Below are 13,517 nucleotides of genomic sequence, written 5' to 3' on the forward strand. Positions count from 1 at the left end.
CAAACAAACCTTTCATAGTATATTATGAGCTTCAGGTTTCCTGTGCACTTACGAAAATTTCAGTATCCCTCTTTCAATTTCAAGCAGAGTAAATCGGAGCTATTTGACAAATGCCTTATCACCATTTGATTTAAGTGTTGCCACATACAGGAGCATATTTCAAGGAATAAAGCATTATGAAACAACTTCTTTGAACTTCCTTACTGTCTCACTCATGCCATCAAAGGGAGGATAACTTTTTTATTATTTAAAGCTCACATAATTTCTAGCCTGTCTAACTGACTTTAGGCTTACATGACCATGTGGTGTATGTGCATCTTCACATATCCTTAATTCAAGTGTTGGAACCCGCTGACCCGTGTCAATACATTTTAACAGGGTGGTCAAAGCCATAAACAGAATTAAGTTCCTGCTCATCCCATGAAAATGAGGGGGTTAAGGAAAAGAAAAGCATCCTCTGAAAGCCTTAATTAAGAGATTGGAAACAGCATACACTCGTCCCATGTGAGAGACAGTGAGCCTTTCTAAAGACTCAGCTCACTCAGGAAGCACCAGGAATCCCTTGGCTTCAGTGTTTGTGGGGTTCTCCACTAAGGGGCAATCAAGTTAACTCCAAAAGCAGTGAAACAGTGATTTGATAGCAATTCCTTATCCCCACCATGCAGCATCAGTAAAATTATCTTTCATCCACACAAGCTGTCTTTCTTTCCTTATTTACTCTTGTCCTTATAACAACCCTGCCAGTCCTACATAACGAGGTCACATTGCTTCCCCAGATGCCCCAAATCCTTGCACCAACACTATTATCTTGGAACCAGATGGGAAAGAAGGGCTGTGAGAGGCCCTCCAGCCTTCCTCTTGCCCAAAGGTATGATCAGCTAGATCTGAATTATTTTGAAATGGTGTTTATCTAACCTGTTTTCAGAAACATCCTCAACCTTCCCCAGCAACCTCGGTCAATGCTTATGAACATGACTTGTTATCTTCAGAGCACACAGGAGGGACAAGCTCTGTCCCTACATCTCAGAAACTGCTTTTTACCTGCAGGTTTCAATATGCTTCCTACTTTTCTTTTTGTAGCTAAATATGCTCTACTCTTTCTACTTTTTTCCCATCTACAGCTGTTGTGGTTTTCACTACCCTACTCCAAATTTTACCAGTTGATATCTGCTAATTGCAGTGTCCAAAACTGGACACAGCACTTCTTATTTGTAGCTTGTAAGATTTCTTTTGAAGTGTTTGCCTTAAGCATTTTCCAGAAGTTTCTCTTTTTTTTGGAGAGTCCTTTTCCCCAGGAAATCCAACCCTTGCCTTCTCCCCAGTCTTCCTGACCCCCCACCCTGTCATATGCAGGACAGCAATTAAACACATCTTTTTCCTCCTTTCCCCAGATGGAACAAACCTAGCAAGACTGCAAGCTCTTCAGGGCTGAAACCATCTTAAAAGCCACTTACCTATAACCTATTAGCTATAATTCTCTATACTAGCTATATAAAATATATTAATATGGATATATCACATACATATTAACTATAATAGCTATATTCAGCTCATAAGTAAGAGTAAATAGTGTATTTCAGTGCCACTGGAAATCAAATTTGAAGGGTCCATCTGGAAAAGGATGCAATTTCCCTTATAGTCACTTCATTGGCCTTTCACTCAGCCCCTCCTTCTTCCTTGTTAGAGATCGACATAAATCCATCACTGGGTTTATAGACCCATTCTGGTCTTTAGTGCAATGATTGGCTGCTCTGGAAGGACGCTGATCCCCATGGGCAGGCCTGGGACAGGAGTGTGGGCAGACTGCAGAGCCCAGGCAGATCTGACCTTGTTAAATCCTCCCATCCAGCTGCATGCAGCAGAGGGGAAAGACACCACCTTGGTGGAGGTATTTACAGACACTCCTTCTGCCATAGCAATCAGAGGTTCTAGAGTACAGGAAGCAAAAGCAGCAGGCACACAAAACAGAAAAGAAAAATAAGCAGGGATCCCATGAGGTCTATAAGAGCTTTCAGCATTATACAGGCATTTTACACAGAAGGCCATCAAACTGCAGCCCACAAGGACACTGATCTTAACAGGAATTCAAGTCAGGCACCAAATCACCTTTGAAGACCTGGGCTTTAATTACAGAAAATGGTGTAAAACCTGCTGATGAATGGCTAATGCCTAGCAGGAGTTCTGCAAGCTCTCAGTACAGTCTGCCTCTGCTCTGAAGAACACTTCATATCAGACTGCAGGGAAAGAAAAAAGAATGAAGTAGAAGTTGAACAATGTCAGCCTGCACTGCTGAGGAAGAACAGACCCACTAAATGTAAACACATTGAAATACTAATTAAAGTCACAGACCCCCATCAGCAGCCTAGCAAAATCCACCAAACCCCTAGTGGAATGGATCACACATTTTGGGATCAAAGCTGACAGCTCAGTAAGGCCACAGAAGTATGTGTGGCTGCTTTACCTCTCTCATCCTGTTCCTCCACCATGCTGGCAATGTGCTTTTGCTTGCAGTAAAACTGTGTCAGAGGCCTCAGGTCAGTGCCAGATGAACAGGGCTAAATTACTGTGGAGTTCATGTTCTGAAAATAGCTGTATGTTCTTTTGATATTTTAATTTCAGTAAAAACACAAATTAGCAGGGAAGAAAATATCCCGTCTGTCATCCCGGTAGTGCTTCAGGTTGGCTCATTTACTGATGGCACTTTGCAAGAGGACACACCTTACAGGAGAATTTTGGAATGGAGGCTAATTCCAATGAGAAAAAATTGCTGTGTTGCATGTAATTTTGTGTTCGTTTCCTGAAACAGGAAAGACAACAAAATCAGAGTAGTGACAACAACCTTAAAAAATTAAGTTGGAGATGCTGTTGGAAACATAAAAAAGCACAAAATGCCAACAACTTTTCGAAAATATATTTAAAAATGTACATAGCAGATACATGACAGCAAATGTCATTGTTGTGTCCCAGAATAATGATATCTTTTTTGTATTGCTCACACAGCCCTGCCAAAGGACTTTTCTTCCTCATTGTTCAAAAACTTCATCATACTAAAACACTGAAACTGCCATGTTTTAGCAAAGACTCCACCAAATCTATATTCTATATCATGTTTTGTGATTCAATGAAGTCCATTTTCATTCTACTAATATGCTTCAGACTGTCTTTATTACTGAACAGCCACCAGATAATCTGCTTTCAGAGGAAATTCTTCCTGCTTCCTCAAACAAGGGAGGTTCTCACAACATGATTTCTACCCATTTTAATTTTTTTTTTTAAATTCTTGCTATTATGGTTTTAATTGCTATCATGAGCTATATGTGCTCAGTTTTGAATCTTACTAGTCCAAGCAATCACACAAAATGCATTTGTTATTGTACTCAGGTGTATGTATCCCTCTGAACTCAAGGTTCAGTCTTACTCCCCAAAAACCATTTGGGTTTTATACAACTCAGTAAAGACAATATACAGTTTTTGTCACGAGAAGTTTACATATTTCAGCATGATGAACACAGACTTTGGGTCCAGCTTATGCACACTAAGCCATCTGAAAAAAGTCCACGCTCTGCTTTCAGTGAGAGTGGATGAAAAGCGGGAAACAGAACAATTGCTTTACAGAGGCGTTGCTTCCTTTAATAATTTGTGCCACATAAAGAATACTTTTCACACTAGGTCATTCAAGAGAGATTTTGGTGGAATGTGATCATTCAGTTTATGCAGCAAAACCAAGCTACCACGATTTAATTCTGCTGTGTGCTCAAATTTTATATTGTACACCCATCAGTTGTTAAAGCATAGCTCCTGCTAAGCTGAAAGCATAAAAGAGTCTCGTTTCACTTCTGAAAAGCCTGAAAATGTTTTATTCATGTATTTGTAGCACATACATTGCAGGGAGTATTGCTGGATTCAAGAGAGAATTGAACAACCCTTCACAGATGAGATTCTGTTAGTTTAGGATTTTGATTGGGCAGTAAAGAATCTATGAGGTTTTTTCTTCAGCTCCAGGTCATTCATTCTGGACATTTTGATGAAGTCTAAACCAGAGCAATTATGCATTCATGAGCAGGATGCTGAGGGTTTCACTTGGAAAACTGAAGGCTGATAACCAAAGTAAGGATCAAGTATCTTTCCTGAGGCTACTGCATAATGATGAAAAGACCACATCTCAAAGCACGTATTGCAGAAAGCCTAGTGCTGCTCTTCAGGCTGCTATAGATAAACTGATGGATTTAAAATAACCAGCCCCTTCATCTGTCGGGGCTCAGTAGACCTCTACAGTGCATCAAACATAATGTGTGTTCTAGAATGAAGAGCTTTGTGCTGCTACGAGGCAGAGCTGACAGCTCCTGTTTCAAAGTTATCTTTAATGCAAAAACAAGAAACGTTCCCAACTGTATCCATTACAATAAAGATGCTGGGTGATAAAGTCTGCTGCCTAAATCATTTCAGTCATGTATGGGAAATCAAATCTCTATAAGCCTGAACGCACACAAAATGCAAATCACTCTGAACTGCCTCTAATACAAGCACATTCACATCCATCCTCAATTTCAGATACAAGGTGTTATTGTGAGCTCACTGCAGAGCCTGGTGTAACCCGAGTCCAGGGAAATGCTGACTTGGAAAGATGTGTGACAAAGAGCCCAGCCCTGCAAGTGTTTGTTCCCATGAGCCCTTCCAGAGGCAAACAGGCTGCATAAGAACGACTCTGGGGATAAATTACTGCATATTAAACAATGTACTAATAACATTAGAGAGCAGGCTGCAGTCTCCAGCTAGCTTGAGAGTATTTGCATTGTACAGGCAAACCCTAATTTGATGGATTTGGCTAAGAGTTGGGAATGGCTTGTCAAAATAAGCCTGAGTTCATTTATTGAGACATTAACAATGTCCCATCTCCACGTGGACAAAGGGGGACTACCCTTGGTACAACACAGCACTGCCTGTGCACTGGTCCGGTGTGGAGAAAGGCTCAGGGGACAGGGCTGTGTCTTGCTGAAAACAAGGAGGCCACTGGCAGTGGTGTTGGATCTGGCCCAAAATACTTCACCTTGCAGAGATTTTTGCTGAATGGAAGTCGTTCATTCAAAGTCCCTGTGGATTTCTAAACTAGCTGAAAACTGCAATTTGGAAAGATTTAAGGGCTATTCAGAGTATGATGTTGAGAAGGAAGGAGTAGTAAGCTGCACACAAACTGTAAGGGCTCATTTTAGGTATTTCCATTCAAATAATAACACTGCACTTTATTCAGGACTTGTGTGGCTAGCAAGCATGTGTTTACAACGAAAGCAGAGCCATGCATCAGACAGAGCAGTATTGTTTCAGAGTCATTGCAATATACACTATCCAGACACACTTCAGCTGGACAGACCTCTGAAAGTGAGGGGCATAGGTAAGAGCTGGCTCTAGTTATTGTTGGTGTTATTTCAAAAAATTAAAGAGTTGTGAAGTGCGTGGGCTCCATTGTGCTCCCTCCCCTCCCGCCCTCCCTGCTCTGTTAAATGCATCCATCACATCCTCTTTCCCTGGGTGGATTTCTTCATCACTGATTCCATTGTCCTGGGATGGAATGGAACAGAACAAAGGTTACCAGATAATTTTTCTAAATCACTCATCTAGTCTGGTGAAAACTCTAAAACTCAAGAGAATTTAAATAGCTTAAATGCTATTGAAGAGCAATCTGACTCTATTTCCCAAATCAAAAAAAAAAAAAAAAAAAAAAAAATTAAAATTTTGAAAAAAGCATGGCACCCATTATGTCTGATTATTTTGCAAAAGCTTCCAACACACTTCTTTTATTGGGCTGGCATATCATAGAATTAAGACCCATTGTTGCAGCCTTTTTCCTTGTCTGCCTGTCTTTGGAGAGAGGTTATTTTTAGTTTAATGTTTTTTAAAAAAGGTCCACAGCCGGGTTGGTTGGTTTATCTTCCTGCTTTCTCCTGGAGCATTTGGAGAAAAGCTAAACAAAGGAACAACGTGCTTTGATACTCCCTGCACGTTCCAAGATTTAGTTAAACAGCCAGCTTTGATAAACTTATCCTGCTCCTTGGTTTGCTCAGCCTACTGGAAAAGCAAAGGAACAGAAGCAAAGCCCTGCCACGCCGCATTCCCTCCCGCTGCAGCCTTGGGAGGCCTCTCCAGGGGCCTCTTTCCCACTGACAAATGCAGCCTCGGCATGCCTAAGTGCTTAGGCACTTGGGAATGTGCTTCTCCACATGTAGGGAGTGAAGATAACCACAGAGAACAACCCTGGGCCTTTAAGGGGTATTAGAAAGGAACATACCTGGAAAACAACACAGACATGGTTTTGGAATGTCAGGAACTGCAACTATTTGTTACTGAATGCTCATCTGGTTAATTTTTGCTTTAAAGCAATTTTTTGCACAAATTCCTACCTCTTCCAGTCTCTGTCCTTCATCAAGCATGGTTCAGCTTGTATTATTGGGATATACCTACTGTGTTGGGGTAGTCTGTGGGAGGCAGAAACCTTAAGCAGTTAATTCAAATTGCTTGATACCCAGTAGCTGAGAAACAGTTTTAGCCACCATAAAGAAAACTGCTCATTGCCACCAAAAGAAATAAAGAAAACTGTCTAAGCAGTTTGTCCAACATGAAAACATAGTCATGCTTTAAAAGGGAAGAATCTGTATAAGCATGGAAAACTTACTACAGTTACTAGAGATGCTAACTAAATCTCACTCCCTGGTTTCAAAGCAAAATCCAGACTCCCAGTGGCACAAAACCTTCCAGAGAAATAAAACTAATTACACTTCAGCATTTCTAGACCTTGAGGTTTTTAATCACATATACCATCTTGCTTAACAGTTCATTCACTTAACACAGGCAAGGTACAGGTTTTTGTAGAAGTGTCTGGAAGTGCATCTAGAATGCATTGCCTGCCCACTGTTTTATTTACAGTTTTTTTCAATGAAAATCAGTAGCTAATAAATCAAAGCATTATTACACAAACACAAAATACAATCATTAACACTTTACTGGATACAAATGATAAGCATAAGGAAATGTCCATGTACACCCACTGACATGAATTTGTGTTAGCCTGCTACTAATATATGATACTGTGAATTGGTGGTAATGTAACTGAAAGACAGATGTGTATTAAAAAAAATTAGAGAGCCACTCATGTTTGACATGATCTTATACTGAGATAAATATCTACAGACAGTGGTATGATCATGTACATTCACACATGTGATCATATCAACATAGTTAATTTTTTTCTGACAAGGTATCATCATCAAGGTAGTTGAACCTCCTCAACAAAGCTTGCTAAGATCAAGTACCAGATAGTATTTTCTAAAGTGTTGGATGATACAGAAACAATCTGTGCAAGTGTAGCAATTTTGATTCAGAAAAAATTTTTAAAAAGTAGTATTTACAAAGGTAATTTTTAAATTCAGTGATTAAATTAAGACTCCAGTCTTCATATTCCAAACACCTGTTCATTTAATTTCTTTTTTTTTTGGCGGTTTGCTCTTCTCTCCCCATTCCTTCTCCCCACCACAAATATTAGCCCAGGTTTAAAGTAGACTATCACAATTAAAACTCTTCAAAAACAGTAAGTTATTCACCTTGTGCCAAAAAAAATAAAAGAAAAAAAAAGCACTACTATAACATTATTCATAAGATTTCATAAATCCTTCATAATTAAGGAAAGTTCCAGGAGCAAAAAACTTATACAACTTGGGAGGAGAAATAAAGGAAATAGGAGACATACATCCATTGACTTGCTTGTTTGTTTGTTCTTTCTGAATTTCATTTACAAAAAGCTCCTGGTATTTTTTCTAATGTTTCCATACCTCCTTTCTCTGGCACATATGGTTTAATATACAAACAATTTAAATAAAATGTCAAATTCAAATTCCCACCATAAATAATTCCACTCTTATGAAAACTGGTGGGGTTTTAGCTATTTCAAAACTAGCCCTGCCTGGCTAACCATTTGGTTAAATAAGAGGATTCTTGCAAAAAAATTGTTATTCTATTTTAGCCTTGTAACAATTTAATACAAATGAAATCTAGAAGAAACCCTTTTCACTGATGTTGTTTCTTTTTCATACATCCTAATACCCGTAAGTTATAACCATACAGGCTGTGTAAGAAACAGAATTATTTGAGCTTTTCTGTGTTTTCTAGGGATTCTATGAGCCTGTTGATGTTTTTGAACTTAAACAAAAAATAAAAACTCTTGAAGTCCTTATTCTAAATGGTATATAAACTCTCTAGCCTTTTTTCTTCATGCAGTGTTATTATCCATCCTTATTATAAGATACTGTATTTCTTCTCAACTTTAAATTTGGTTTGTCAGTACAGTCTCTTTTTGTTTCCATCTTGTTTTTCGGATTCCAACTCATTTGGTGAAAGAGCTCATAACTTTACCTCCTTGCTGAAGCTGATCTTGTCTCACTGGTCAGCTTTGAAAGTCAGAATACTGAGTGTTTCTCTAGGTCAGACTGGTACTAATTTGAGTATGGAGTGGAACCAAGCTGGTTTGATGTGGAGTTTGGATTGATTTCTTCTCATGCTGGGTTGGAGATCTAGCCATCTCGGGTGGTTCAGGAAACGGGGTGGGGAGCGGTAGCCATTTCCATGCCAGAGTCTCTTAACAGCAAAAATACAGAAGAGAAACGGAGAGAATGAAAAAAAGACTTGTGGTTGAGTGAAGAGAATTTCCATGTCCGTGAGTGGTGGTATTGTTCAGTGAATTTGTGACAGCTGACAGAGAAGTGGAATTTGCTGAAGAACTGTTTGAAGGTGTTGGACTTGTTCCATTGGGACCACAGTAGATCTAGAATGTGGAAAGGAGAGGAAGTAACAAAAAGGGTTATATTGTCTCTTTTTAAAAGTCAGAATACAAATTAGAAGCAGTGAACACTGTGTGGCCCCCCTCAGACACAGCACTCCAATGATACATACAAATGCTCACGCCTTTCATTGTGCACTTAGGGACAAAGACATTCTGAATTGCACTTGTGGGATTTTTTAAAGAAAAAATCTAATATTTTTCTAAATGTATTTACATAACTATTTCTTTATGGAAATCCTTTAATCCTTCCCTAAATTAGAAGACACATAGGTTTCAAAAAACCTCAGGAAAAAAAAAGTGCAAATGTAGAGCTATGTAAAGGCAGATCTTAGGATAAGAAAGACTTTCAAACAACTGTGTGAATTGCAGTCTGTGTTTGCAGACCAAGCCACAAACAAAAATATGAGGAAACCATGGTCAAGAATCTATTGATATTGTTTCTGGGGCTGGTCTGCAGCTTCCTTTGAAGCAATGGTGGGGCTTAATGTGAGTGGATTTAATATTTCAGCCTCTCTTATCTTGCTGTGGTAGCACTGAACTGCAGAAGTTAGAACAATGAAACCATACTGATTAAATCACAACCTATTGGCATTCTAGAAGACACAAAAAAAAGAAGTGCAGTGAAAAGACCATATATTAGCAAATTTTAAAAATGCTGACAGAAAGCAAAATAAAAAATACCTTTTCCCCCTCATAACTCTGCATTATAGGGACAGAACAAAAACTTGCACTCTGTGCAACCTCAATATCAAGTTATTTCCTATATATGCACAGGAAAATTTTCAAAGATAACCTAAAGTATGTTTATTCCTGTGAAAAAAAGCATGTGAAACACAAGGATGAAAGACAAGAGCAAGAATCACAATATCTCATCCCCAAAAATGAGCCTAATACAGAAAGCTTGGTTTCAACTCCATGGCAGCAAACTTGTACGCTACCAGAGCATTCTGGTAAGCTCTTAGACTTAATTCAAGTAAAACCATATTTTTTTTAAAGAGGTTAGTTAGTTTAAGAAGTAATTCTGTCCACAAAAGGTGTCCTTGTTTTCTCATGTTTCTAGTACTGCTGAGAAAATAGATTAGCAGGAGGAAAAAAATCAATCCCTCAATACTGTAGCAATGAAGTCTATGTTAAATTAATTAGAAAATTGCATAAGCGTTTTCTTTTGATATTTCCTACTAAAAAAAACCCCATACAATAGAAAAACATAAGAATGGTGTAAAGCTTCTGATATTTAGCATTTCTGGCAATCGGCACCATGTTGGAAGCAATTTAGGACTGCAGGATAAAAATCGCTGTGTTGAAGTTTCTGTTAAAACCGGTCTGAAAGTGATCAATAGTGAATTGCTGAGTTAATAACCTACTAGGCAAGTCCCAGCCTGCCCTGGAATTGTTTTGAGTCTCCATACAAAAACTCCACCATCATTCTACTCTTGGTTATGTATATTTTAGGTTTTCTTGGTTTTAAACAAAAAAACTAGTTGCTGAGTATTTTCTCTTTGTTTTTGGTGGAAGCGAATGGGCTTATGTCCAAGTTCCCCAGCATCACAGTAGATGGGACCCCAGAGGTTTTCTCAGCGTGAATGTGGTAAATGTGATAAATACCGGCAACCCAAAGGGTCTGATCCTTCTCTCAATCACTGCCAAGGGTAAGACTCCACTGAGCACAAAGGAGAAGGGATAATGCCCTTCCTTGCAAACAAAGAGAGGAGGAGGGCACACGATCCAGCAGTGCCGTTGCTGTTCATTTTTCTGATACTGTGCTATTCACCCTATTGATGAGGTGGTCTCTAGGAACAACACACCGACACGGAACCTGCGAGCCCCGCTCGGCTTGGCCGCTCAAAGAGAAGCGGATCGCCCCTGCATCCATCACCTTTGCGCCAAGGGCACGGCTCGGCCAGCGCAGCAGCCAGAGCCCGGCGCCTTCGCTTCCAGCGCTAAACCTCCCGCTCCTGCCGAGAGCCCAGCCCAGAACCAGCCCCTGAGCCCCGCAGCTTCGGGTGGGGGGAGGACCAGACCCGGGTCCCGCTGCAAAACCTTCCCGGAGCTCTCTCGGCTTGGGAGGGATCGGTCTCCCTCAGATCAGCGGGGCAATGAACGCTCAGCTGCCGCTCACACCGCGGTTCCGCGGCTTTCCCTCGAGGATCCCACGGGGGAAAAAAAGGCGGCCAACTCGATCTTTTCTGATGTGACCGGGGTAATCCGCGGCACCGCCGTCCCAGGGCTCCGGCTCGCCCCGCCGCGCCATCCCCGCCCGTCCGCAGCCGGGGCTGCCCGGGCTCGTTCCTCCCGCCCGCCGCCACCCACGGCCGCCCGCGGCAGGCTCCGGGACGGCGCACACGGACGGGGGAGCTCCTCTCGGGAGGAACCCGCCCTCCGCCGCTGCCGAGGCGGCCGGGGAGGGTCTCGGTGCGGCCGCTCCCGCGTCTCGCCCTGGGGCCGGCGGAGGGAAAGCGCCGAGCCGCTCCGGGGCTCACCTGCGTGGGAAGGAGGAGGGCAAGGAGCAGGAGCCCCAGGCCGAGCCGCGCCGCCAGCGCCGTCCCCATGCCCATCTGCTGCTGTCCCGGCGCGATGCTGGTGCTGCTCCTGCCGCTGTGGCTGCGGGCGAGAGGGATGCGCCGCTCCGCCGCGCCCGGCCCCTTTTATAGCGGCGCGGGCTGCCGTGAACGCCCCGCGCCGCCGCCGCCTTCCCTCCTCCGCCCCGCACCTCCGCTCCCGCCCTCCGCGCCCGCCGGGCCCGCAAGACGCGGCCGCCCCCTGGTCCCGCTCCGGGCTCCGCTGCCCCTGCCCGGGCTGTCCCGCGGGACCGGGCGCGCTCGGCTCCTGCCGAACCCTCTCCGACAGACCCGGAGCTCTGCCGGCTCCCCTGGGTTCTTACAGGCGCTGGCCCCCATCTAGTGCCCGTGTCGTGTTCTGGTATGGAGGGACTGGCACAGGGCTGTGGCGCTTGAGCTGCAGTTACTCCAGAGAAACGCTTGTGTTTATGAAAACACCAGGCTTTTTCCATTGAAAAAAAAGGAATGAAAGAAGGAAAGGTAAAAGCGGCTGTAAATATTTCTAACTGGCTGGAGCAGTGGGAAAAAAAGCTGGGGAGTTAAGATCCCATCTTGTTTGGAGCTGCCTCACCATCAGTGCTCAGGCTTCAGACCACAGGTTGCAATTTCAAGCACTCTGGATCTAAATATTTTATTATTACCATTATTCTTTAAAGAAACCTATGTAACAAGTGGAACACGAAGTTCTTCCAGCTGTAGCCTCTGTGTAGGCGAGGTTCTACCTTCTGGCTCAGTAAATGCTGTACTTGTATCTCCCCCCTTGGCTGACTGAAGACTGATTTGGTGAGGCCCTGACACGACCTTTCAGATGTCTCAGTATATGGACAACTGAACAAAAATACTCTGTGTCCTCTTTATAAACTACAAAAAAGAGACACCCATGTGCTGATTCTATCGTCACAAACCAATTGTTTCTATCTAAGATTTTCTGTTGACTCAGACAAAACAGGTTTCAAAATTGGACAGATTTGTGTTTATCTCAGAACAAAGTGTGAGGAGATACCCAAGTCCAACACTACAGAATTCATTGGCCATCTTCAGGGGCTGGACTGCTTTTGAAGAGCTTCCAAGGACATTGCTAGAACTCAGTCCAAAAGCACAGGAAATGTGGAGAGATGCAGTGTAGAACCTCACTGTAGAACCAGGTGCTGGGACTTGTGTTGGACAAGAATATTTCGTTCCAAATTAAGTCTTTCATTAATTCTTTCAGAATGCCTGACAAAGCTATGGTAATTTTATTTTTCCAGAAATAAAGGCATTTTGCAAGCTGTACCACCCAAGATATCAATCCTTGGACAAAAGATATCAAACCAGGACAAAAGAGCTTTTGAGAGCTATGCAAAGTCTGAAGCACTTCTGAAGCAACATTTCCTTCATTCTGATCACAGCCACAGTCCAGTCCTTCACTATAAAGAGACATAGTCTGTCAATAGAGTAACTATGGGAACAGTCAACAAATTGATGGTCTCTGAATATTCTCTGGTTGTGAATCCACTGAAAGCTGGATGCCAGAAGATGGGTTTTCATGATTATGGAGCTATAAGGAGAGAAAGAAGAGAACTGTGGTGGACTTCAAATGAAGAGGAGTGACAAAGCTGAAAACATTTCTATCACTACTTCGCCTTGCCAACAGTCAGTTTTGGTTGTCATAGTTAAATGACTCACACATGGGGGGGAAGGTCACCTTTTCATTGAGTAGATAAGCCTAATACTACAGAAAAGTGAAATTCCTGTGAGAAAAGTCATGTGAATCACAGCAATAAAGTCAGGGCTCGTGATTCTGACACCAGATTCCATGGAGGAGATGAAAAATGAAGGGAATCCAGTTAGGGCTCAACAATAGCTAAAGCAAAGAATATTCTAGTGTAAATCTGACTGAGATGATTGCCATTATTATCTCTCCCATCTTGTTTGGGAGAAAAGGAAGTGATACAGCTGTTGCATGATCCCATAGGGATCATAACTGGCTGTTCCAGGTTGAAGCAGCAGCTGAGACACTTAAATATCAACACCAGGACAGATGAGAATGAGAGAATAACAGTCAGATGGCCTTTCCCATTCTCTCTACCTGGGCATCTTGCCTGAGGTCTGTAACTGTAAAAAAAGAGGATGATGCACAGTTCTTGTAAGGT

The sequence above is a fragment of the Ammospiza caudacuta genome, chromosome 3 (assembly GCF_027887145.1).
Source record: "Ammospiza caudacuta isolate bAmmCau1 chromosome 3, bAmmCau1.pri, whole genome shotgun sequence".
Lineage (NCBI taxonomy): Eukaryota > Metazoa > Chordata > Aves > Passeriformes > Passerellidae > Ammospiza > Ammospiza caudacuta.